We start from the raw sequence: 11414 nt of genomic DNA, 5'->3' as shown, positions 1-11414 counted from the left end.
AGTCTTCTCCAGAGGGACTGCCAGCAGCATATTGGTTTATAATTAATGAAATTAGGGGGGGGGCTGTCTGTAGGCTTCAGTCCCAGAGTAGGACACACTGCTGTGTGCGAGAAGACAGACAACTTCAGAGATTGGAAAGAACATACAAAGCCAGATTAAGTAATTTGTGTAGGTTGTAATCCTGAATAGTGTCGGCATCTCATTAGTTCTATCATTTCAAAACTGAGCTCTGGTCTATACTGGTAAATGAAAAAAAAAAAAAAAACATTGTGAAAAAGTTCAACATTTTAGGAGGTGAAACTTGTTTCTTACACAGAATAAAACATTTCACACCTTCTTGTTACAGTTCTGATGATTAAGGCTTAAATCAGTTCAATTCAATTTATTTTTATAGCACCAATTCACGAAAAACGTCATCCCAAGGCACTTTACAGAGACAATTCAACCAGGTCATATACCGTAGTCAAATTGATTCAGTTTTCTATCTAAGGAAAACCAGTTGATTGCATTGACTTATTGACTCAAAGGCAATCCCTCACATCAAGCATGCTCGTAGAGACAGTAGAGAGGAAAAACTCCAATACTTGCTTACAGATAATTCCTGTGTGTTTCCTGGACGGGGCCTCCTTTTACAGCTACTTTTTGTGTCTCTGCTTCTGTCTCCTTGAACCCCAGTCGGCCTCGGCAGATGGCCGCTCACACTGAGCCTGGTTCTGCTGGAGGTTTCTTCCTGTTAAAAGGGAGTTTTTTTCTCTCCACTGTCGCTACAAGCATGCTTAGAGTGAGGGATTGTATTTGAGTCAATGAGTCAATGCAATCAACTGGTTTCGCTTAGATAGAAAACTTTAAATTAATTTGACTGTGTGATCTGATTGAACTGCGAAAGTGCCTTGAGTTGTGAACTGGCACTATATAAATAAACTGAATTGAATTGAAATTGAAAATCAAACTTAATTGTCTCAAGAAATTTTAATCCAATTATGCCGAGCTACAGCATAATAATCGTTTACATTTTGGTACCTTAAGCGGTGTGTGCCGGTACCAGCATCATCAAAGCTCTTCAACAGAACCTGCATGAAATGCTCTAATGCAGAAAACCAGATTTGAATGTGGAGACTTTAAAAGAACCAGCGGCTGATATAGGACACTGACTCATCCCAGGCTCGGACTGATAATCTGTGATACTACATTTGCCCGGTGGGTGGGTCCTAAGTTCAGTGTGCGAGGGCCTGCCCTCCTTAAATCCTACCTGCCCCAACACAGTCTCTCGACCAAAGCACCTACCTGTGACAGTATAAACTCTAGGAGCTCAAGAAGTAATACAATATTAACTACCTAGATTATGCATGAAGTATATATAGCCCTTCCTTGTCATGCACATCCTTGTGAGCGTTGGCATATGATGTAATTTTCTATTTCTTCAAACTGTAAAATCCTTGCAACAAACTGAATTATAATAAATCTAAAATGCTTTATTTAAACCAAACATCTATGTTCCTCTTATATTTGATGAATTTATGTTTAAAGATTTAGCAAAAATATGTACGGTGAATTAACGGGTTCTGCATCTAAAGGCTAACGATTCCTGACTTATGTGCATTGTTGGTAGTTTAGGAGGGCCGTCTATGGGTTAAAAATGTTTTTCTTTAGATTCATGGCCTAATAGTTAAATAGACTTTGGTTCAAATTGTGCGAGATTTCGTATATCCAGGCGGTTTATGAATTTTTTTTTTGGCTGGAAAACGTGAGGCAGTGTAGAAGGGAAAATGCCAGGGCTGAAAATCATTCCCAGTCCGAGCCTTGCCTCTACCTTCGTAGGACAACTGACCTGTGTTGTTTTTCCTCTTAGCTAATTTACAGTGGCTCCGATGTCTCTGGTGCAGAAATGGCTTCTTCATAACAGCAATGCATCACTCGGACCTCATGTGTTGGATTCTTCTGTGCTTTTGTGGATCTTTCTGTGAAGCTCCTCCAAATTACGCTATCGTAAGACTGTGGTTATCCCTGGCTTTGTTCCCATTTTTACTTGAACACTTTTTCTCCCAACATTTAGAAAGCCTTAACAGGTATTATGAGCACGTTAACATATTAGTAGAGGTAGGTAAAGTACACAAATCTTGTAATAAGGGAAGTGTAACACTACTTCATTATATTTTATTCAGGTAAGTAAATAAGTATATTTGAGTTTGTAAATAATACGATTTGCTAATGGAGTTGTGAAGGAAGGATCCAGTGGAGAACCAAATACCTACTGAGTATAAACACATTGAGGCAGGGGAAAAGAAACAACAGGAAACCAGAAGAGATAACCACAGGAAATTAAGAGAAAACAGTAATCCGGAGAGAGGTTGAGTAGCTGGTAGAGACTCAGAGAAATATCGGATAGAAATAAGCTAAAAGTAGAAAGAACATAAGAAACTAAACACGGAGGAATGAACCTATAAGGCAACACCATTCTAGCAATAATTAACACAGAAGCGAGCTAAATAAGGCCAGAAGTTAAACCATAATTAAAACTTATATGTCTAAATGTCTTTAAAAAATATGATCCAACAGGAAGTCAGTTAAGGTGACAGTAAAGACACCTGAAATGACAAACACTGTTTGAACAATTTTAACCAAGATTTCCTTTGTTTCAATAAACCATCACAGCTGGATGTTAGCCGTATCTAGAGAAAAAAAGGTAAAATAGAAAAAAATCACTTTAGGGTTGGTGTTACTTTACTGCACTGTTTGATTTTACTTAAATGTATAGTGGAGGAATTTTTGTGAATCTTTTAAAAGACCCGTCCACTCCACTTGCACATGCACAACCCTATACCGGCTCCCGAGAGGGAACACCTATTAAACTTCTGTAAGAGCATACACAAGCCCATTTCTCCTCGTGCACGCTCTGTTTAAAGGTTGCTGTTTGCATCGCTCATACAAAATTACTTTCCAAAAGAAGATTTGCAATTTTTCCACTATGTCAGACTCACCATGGGTAAGTGAAAATGGGTACGAGCACATAGGATGGCCTTAGGTAAACATATCACCAGAATGATTGACAATTAATGGGACAAATTATTTTGATAATCCACCCGGAAAAAGGACATCCTCCAATATAACTTTAAGTAATATAACAATAATGGAGAAAAAATATCGCACCTTTTATTTGAGTAAATTTTCTGGTTACTCTACCCACAAAGAGGAACTTGAGCTTTTCGGAGTAAAGGGGGAAAATAAAGTAAATGTTAAATATGCTGCTAGGAGTGTTGTTTTATCCTTTCCTTACATATACATTGCCTAATGTTTATGTTGAAAAAAAAATGATGTGGGAAAATGTTTCTTCTGCCAAATTGCTTATTTTGTAATAATGTTTTTGTATATTAATTTTTATTATAGTACTTGAAAGCTAATTTTGCATTTGCATATAATTATTTGTCTGATTCGATCATTTTAAACATTTATTCAAATGTTTGTACTCAACACGTACTCATTACTTGAATAGCTATTTTATGTTGTGAAGTTTTGCCCTTACTTGAGGGACTTCTTTGATGATTGCTACTTGAGTAAAACTATGTTAAAGTAGTGTCACTCTTACTGGAGTAACATTTTGTGTACTTTACCCACCTCTTGTTGTATCTATGTTTTCAAGTGTGAAAAAGCGCTTATTTATTTAAATGAAATTAGACTTTTTTTATGGAATTCTGAGCATTTCACCACAGAACCCCTTAATAAACGTTTTATAAAGAGTCTTTGGATTGTACAGATAAGAAAAATGAATAAAGCCGATTTCAACTATTAGAAAATAAATATTAAGGAGAATCTTTTCACGTGCCTTTCTTGAGCAAGTAACTCGTAAATGAATCACAATAAATAAAGGAATCCCCAACTGTGCAATGGTAGATTAAACTGTCATGCTATCCACATGTGGATGCATATTAAATATTGAAGCCTGAATAAATAATTTGGACAATTTTAGATGAAATATTTAACATAGTTTTGCATAGATTAAATGGCATTAATCAGATGAGATCCTGGAATGTGGAATCTAAAATGATAAACAGTCATGACTGATGTAAACTTTATTTAACTGAGATAAAATCCATATGAGATTAATAACCTCCTTTTTCCAGAGAGTTCTGGACAAGAGGCAGCGGGGAATGAAACATAATTATTACTAGGTTAAAAAGGGACAGGAAGTAAAGAAAGGCAGGTACGTGTTATTGAAACAACCTCAAGAATGCTGTTTTTGGATTTAAAAGCAATCAATGAATGAAATTCAAATAATTTACTGGTCTATTGTCAATAGTTTGGAGCGAGGGGAGCAGTGGCAGTGACGAGCTATTTTTGAGGGGAATATAAAATTCTAAAATGCGTTATGCAATTTAAAAACTATCCTATGCCTTTTCAGAAGGTTTTCTACAGAGGGCTTGAAAATAATCAAATAGATTATTTCAGATATTTATATCAATGTCTGAACCAACTCACTGCCCCCGCGAAAGTGAGTCATTAGCTTGGCGCTGGTGTTTGGTCTGATTACTCATCTCATTCACCTGCTTATCTCTGCCCACTTCTCATTTCCGCTCAATCTGATCCATCAGTTTCAGTCTCTATTTAACCAGCCTTCAATCAGTCATCAGTACCAGACTATTTGAGCCTGTGGTGGAGTTCCCAAGCGTTCCTGAATTTTTCTTATTGCCTCTGGACCTCGGAGCCTGCCTATTCCTGTTATGATCTGTTTGCCTGACCTGTCCTCGGACTCTTGCAGGATCTCTGCCTGTGTACCGAACCTGGAACTCTTTCCGACTCCATTCTAGATTTCCTTTAGGACCACTGATCTCCTTGCTCTGACTCCCGAGCATATCTTCGACATCAGCATTTGCTTCACGCTCTGGATTATCTTGCCTTCCTTCATGCGCTTCTTCATCGGTTCAGATCTCCTGCCTGTCCTGCGAGACATCAGTGTCTGGGACTCTGGGCAGTGCCCATTAAGTCTCCTTGGCAGCCAACTGGCTGGAACCAACCTCATTCTCTAGGCAGAGCTATAAGACCAGGTTAGTAACTCACACATTCATTATCATCCTCCAGCAATTAGATTGCTTTATTGATCTCACAGTAGAGAAATGTACATGTTAAATCAGTTCAAATAGTCAAAAAGAGAAAGAGAGTGCCAGAAGAAAAAGGTGCTTGTGATATATGTATATAGTATATACAGTGGGTCTACATATGACAGGGATGAGTGATCTGCGGTGGCGTTCCTTTTTACAAACAGGGTGTAAAAGTCCTTCACTAAAGGAGCTGCTCAGCTCACCTACAGCCTGGTGCAGAGGATGAAAGGTGTTGTCCATGATGGATGTAAGCTTGGCTAGCACCATCCTCTCTGCCACTTCCTCCACTGAGTCCAGAGTGCAGCCTTGGACAGAAACAGCCTTTCTCACTAGTTTGTTCAGTCTCTTTCTGTTGCGCTCTGCGCTGCCAGAGGCTCAGTAGACAACAGCATAGAGGAGGGCTGAGACCATCACAGAGTCATAGGAGGTTTTAAGCAGGGGCCTGCTCACTCAGGGTGTCTGTGTTATGAGTCCAGTCCAGCTTATTATTGATGTGAGCGCCCAGGTATTTTAAACTGTCCACAGTTTCTATTTACTGCCCCTGGATGTTCATGGGTGAGTGAGGTGGGGGTCTTCTCCTGAAGTTTATCACCATCTTTTTAGTCTTACTGGTGTTAAGACACAGGTGGTTCTTCTCACACCGGTCCAAAAAGTTCATGATGACCGATCAATACTCCAGCTGCTTCCTCTGAGAAACATAGCCTAGTCATCAGAGAACTTCTGAGGATGGCAGCTGTCTGTGTTGTAGGTGAAATCTGAGATGTACAGAGTGAAGAGAAACAGAGACAGAAAGGTGCCCTGGGGGGCCCCGGTACTGCAGACTACCACCTCTGACTGACAGCCATGCAGCCACACGTACTAAGGGTGTTCGGTGAGGTAGTTGATGGTCCAGGCAGCAAGATGTCTGTCCATTCCGGCATCCTCAAATTCCCCCTGCAGCACCTCTGGTCTGATGGTTTTAAAAGCACTGGAAAATTCAAAGAACATGACTCTTACTGTGCTCTTGGTGGTCTCCAGGTGGGTGAGCACCCAATGCAGCAGGTAGATGATGGTGTCCACTTCGATGTGAGGTCGGTAAGAAAATCCAGGGTGGGGCTCACCACGGTGCACAGGTGAGCTAAGATGAGGGACTACACGGTCTTCATCAAGTGGTCACTAACCTGAGTTTTCCTCCTGCAGAGTTTCCCACTTAGACGCTGACCTTTACAGTTCTGTCTCAAATAATCATTGTGTAAAACCCAACTGTCTTTCCGCTTTAAAAACTGTGTCCTCTTGTTAGGAGCCTGACATCATCTGCAAAAAAATGCACATTAACACTTTAAACATTCCGGCCAAACTCTTTTATAATAATTCTGAACAAAAGAGGGCCTAATATAGATACAGATGCAGCTAAGAGATGCTTAAAAAATATATAGATATATTTCTATTTGATCCATTTTAAACCGCTTTATTTTTAAACAAGTGAAGTTAGATTTCTTGAGATAGGGATGCACACCATTCACTATGTCATGATTTATTATAGGGGTTCATTTCTGTTTACACACATACACACACACCCTAATCAGGCACACTAACCTTATTTTGTTCACTTTCAGGCTCCTCTCCTAATTCACTTAAAGCTGCTCAATCCATCAGCAGCCATTAAAACCCTCCTGCTGAGCCCTGATGGAGTCAGACCTTTGGTTCACTTCAACTCAAAACAACACAGATCCACCTATATGTGTACAGAGGGCTTAACTTGTATATTATTTTCAGTTTGTAAAAAAAATAGGAAATTCTGCAGGCCTGAACATGTTGGTGGCGCCATCATTTCACCTATTTGTTCCGGTTTTTATTTTAAGTTTGGGTTTCTGGACTTTTTTAATGATTCAGGCCTCCCCTTGAAGTCATTCATTTAAATATCTTTGATTAAACGTGTTCTGTTTTCCTTCCTGTTTTATTGCATCTGTGCTTTTGTTTTGTAACCTTATCCATATGTGTGGTTTTAATGCTTGAAGACGTTCTGTACTCCCTTTGACAACCACTCGTTCCCCAGTAGTAGGTTTCTTAAAGTGATTCTGGGTTTCATCAAAGGTCATAATCTTTTGATGCCGATGGAATCCTGTTAGTCCAAATTAGCATCAAAACCAAAACTTGTAAGGAGGCGGTATAAAATCTTTTAGACTATATGCATAAATCTATCTCCAGTCATTTAAATATCCGAAACCAATAAGAAATAAACTTAGTAGGTGGTTATAAACCAAAGAAGGACAAAAAGGTTTGGGTGCAGATTTGAAATAACAAAAGATGGGTAATATTCTTATCATATGTATTTTTTTTTCATCCTGCTTAAGTGTATCTCTTGATATCTAAATTTCTTTTTTTTTTTTTCTATTGAACTGGGTCTTAAAAGGCAGTAGAGCAGCAGGGAATGAAATTAGAATAAAAACCGGAGCTGTATTTCTTTTGAGGATGAGAAAAAAAACACTCTAAACACCTTTGGTATGATGTTTATCTCATGATAGAGGTCTGAGCTAGAACCAAGAACACTTACATAGGATTTTATTTTCTTCATCTGTCCTGCATTGTCATAACTCAGTCAATTCAACCAAAAAGAATCAGAATCAGATCACATCCAGAATTTGACTTGGTGTTGATGGTTCAGACAATATATATACAGTATATACACAAAATGTAATGCAGAAGGTCTGGTGATGCTATGTTGGTGTAATTAAGTTATTTTTTTACGTTGTAAAAATGGATTTATAGTTGTCTACAAGAAAAGACAGACTTCATCGTCTAACAGGCTCCTGTTATTCAAAACGTGAAATATCTCATTGTGCTTGAAATATCAAACAGAGCCCAATTGTATTATTTATCAGAAGGATGTTCACATAGATCAATTATTAAAGTCACAAGCGTGGTTTTAGTCTCAAAGTAACTTTAGGTCAAATGTTCCTGCGGAGACGTTGAATTGTAGTCTATTTATTTCAGTCGGCAGCTTCAGAGTGAGGAACCATTAGTTTCTGAACTTGTAAAATCAGTTTAACCTGTAGCAGAATAAGACTTCCTCCTTCTCCTAGACTGATTACAGATCTGCTTCCCAAGCTATTTCTTTTTTGTACTGCAGAGTGCTGCTCTGGACTTCAGGCATCCCGTTAGTAGTGCATCTTGTTTGTCTCAAAACTCCACTGTTATGACATTTGTGCTCCATCATATTATAAGCAGGCAGAGTGGGTGCTGGCAATGCCAAACCACTAATGGTTGTAATTGTTAGCAGTTGTTTAGGCTGCCTGGGCTAAAGACTATGTGTGTATTTATATAAACATATTCTCAAATATATCGTTGTGTGAGCTCATATTTAGAGAGACTGTGAAACGAGCGAACAACTCCTTTCTGCGAGGTTTTAACTTTTCAAACATGATATGATATACGGTCCTGCAGGGAAAAAAAGTACTCGGTCCCTTTAACATTTGTTCTGTTTTTTGTTTAATATGGTGTGCATTACAACAAGCAAGAAAAGTAGCAATATGATACAGTTGCAGAGGAGAAAAAGAGAAAATATACATACATAAACACAAACATGTGAGCATAGATTGGTCATAATCATATTGTTGAGAAAATGAATAAAAAAGAAGTATAAGCAAAGCAAAGCATCAACAGAGAGGACAGAAAACATGCAGTCTTAAAGGAAGCTAAATGTTTTATTTTCTGTATTGACAAAGTATAGTGGGGACAGTTTTAAATTAGTTGTACAGTAAAGACATAAAGATTAAATTGTATTAGTACTTATATCAATAATAACCATCATCATGATAATAGGAATCATCATAGTTATAATGAAAATGGTCATGATATTGATAGTGGTATAATATTATAACAATAACAACAATAATAATAATAATGGTGATAATAATCATAATAAAACTCTCATAAATATATTAATAATGATAATGGGGATTATGTTATTAATGAGAAAGAAGGAGATTTGTTTATTTTTTGCTTTTAACCTATTTCTTGGATCAACTGAGTTTTAATGTCGCTCAAAGACAATCAGTGTTATGGTGTTTTTTCAGTAATATGCTTGTGCAGACAACAACTACAAACAACTGAAGACCGTTAAAATAATTTAATAATACAACAAAAAGGTCTATATACAGCATTGTTCCAGCCTTGAACATAAAGTTGGGTTTAGTTTTATCGTAAGGATTGATATGAGAGGTAGGCTCAGCCCCGAAATGTGCTACATTCCTATTTGGCATATAATCTGATAAATAATGGGCCTTTCTTATTAATTGGAAGTAATGTTTTTGAGAATAGGACTAAGCAGACATTTCAAGACTCAAAACAGAAGACCCAGTATTGAAGGCAGACAGAAAGTCAGATAATTCAAAAAGCATTTATTTAAAAACGGATCTGCAGTAACAGCAGTTAGGCTGTCTATGGCAGCAACCTAGGCAGAAAGGAAACACAGGTTAGTGACAATCTAAATCTGGCGGAGGAAGATTACGAATGTGTGAGTCACTAACCTGGTTTAATAGTTCAGTCAATGCCCACAGAATGAGGTAGGATCCAGCCGGTGGGCTGCCAACAAGATGAGGCAGGCGCCACCCAGAGTGTCCCAGACGCCACAGCCTGAGGGGATGGAGAACAAACAGGGGTCCAGACCCAGACAAAAGAAGGCAGGTCAATCCAGAGGTCAAAGCAAAAGCTGATGTCGAATAGGCGCTCGGGAATCAGAACCAGGAGATCAGAAGTTCGAAGAGGTTCTGAAGGGAAATCCAGGTTGGTGACAGGAAACAGATCCAGGTACGGTTAGGCAAACAGATCAGATAGGAACAGTCAGGCTTAGTGATTGAAAGGCAGAACAGGTCAGGATCAGGTAATCAGAAACACTAAGCTAATGTTGAAGAACTCTCACCATTGGCTAGAGAATAATCTGTACTGATGACTGGAAGCAGGCAGGTTAAAGAGATCAGATGTTAACAGGCAGCCTGAGGCTTGGTTGAGGCAGGTTGAGAGGTAGAACAGGTCAGGATCAGGTAATCAGAAATACTAAGGTAACGCTGAATCCTGAAACACTCTCCCCACTGGCTCAAGAATAATCTGACGCTGATGACTGGTTAGCGGGCTGGTTAAATAAAAGCAGGAGCAGGTTGATGTGATGAATAGTAACAAGAAACTGGGCGGCATTAGACAGGTAAATGAAATTAATAAATAAGCCAGTCATCAGCGCCAAGATCATGACAAGACTATTCTTTATTCTCCTATTAAGATAGACCAGGGGTCTATTTTAGCTGGTCCGACTGCTGGAATTCGATGGAAATGTCATGAGTTAGAGTGGTATAGATACACAAAATATAACACATCTGCTTTGGGGAAAATACAAACTAAAGTTGTTAATGCGTCCAGATCTTATTGGGTAGCAGATAGTTTTGCGCGTTTAATTACCAGATTTGTGTTTACTCTCATTTATAAATCAATGGCATGCTCTCAGTATTTACTCTCACATTAACTCTTGATCTTACGAGTCTAAAGATCTCTCGGCTGACGCTCTCTTCAAAGCCTAAGTAATCCAGTTCATCAAAAGGGCTCCTGAGGTGCGTGAGTGCTTCTAAATGGAGGATGACTCAAATACTTGGGCCTGGCTATCACCCCAGCAATGAGAACTCTAACCATAAAGAGAGTCAAGTTACCAGAAAGGTAGATGTTTAGTCATTTTATATCCATCGTATTAAAGTATGGAGAATGAATAAGATCAGCACAGATGTGGGAAATCATTGTTACTATAAAAAGATATCAAATTAGGTTCTTGATGGAGCATAAAGGACTCAGGACTGATTGAGATTCAGGAACAATACCACTGAAGAGAATAAACATAACTTTATAAACAAACTCAGATATGCTGCACATGCAGAAAGTCCAGGTAATGAAAAACAGAGGTCCGAGCAATAAACAAAAACAACCTGTAATCTGGAATTGTTAAACAAGTTTATAAAATATGGAATAAAAACAGCAAACAATGAATAAAATCCAACCCCGAAATTCAGTCTTCTGAAAAAGCGTACGGGCTAAAATTAGTACCGGTAAAAGAAATGTCGAGTTGACTGGAATTTTCAGGCACTGCAAACCACAAAAAGACATCAGTACATACTTACAGTGAGAGCACAGTGGAGGTGGAATAATGATGTGGACTTTTTTTCATTACCAAAGACTAAAAATATGGAATATTATTTATTGCAAGACACTTTTGCTCAGACTGGACTGCCTTCACATCCAGGATTTTTAGATTTCTGACTAAAAATTGCTGGAAAGGAGAAAAAAAAAAAGAAGAGGTGGAAT

This window comes from Cyprinodon tularosa, unplaced genomic scaffold (assembly GCF_016077235.1).
Source record: "Cyprinodon tularosa strain WSP-4 unplaced genomic scaffold, ASM1607723v1 ctg417, whole genome shotgun sequence".
NCBI classification, from domain to species: Eukaryota; Metazoa; Chordata; class Actinopteri; order Cyprinodontiformes; family Cyprinodontidae; genus Cyprinodon; species Cyprinodon tularosa.
Note: the sequence above shows the minus strand (reverse complement) of the source record.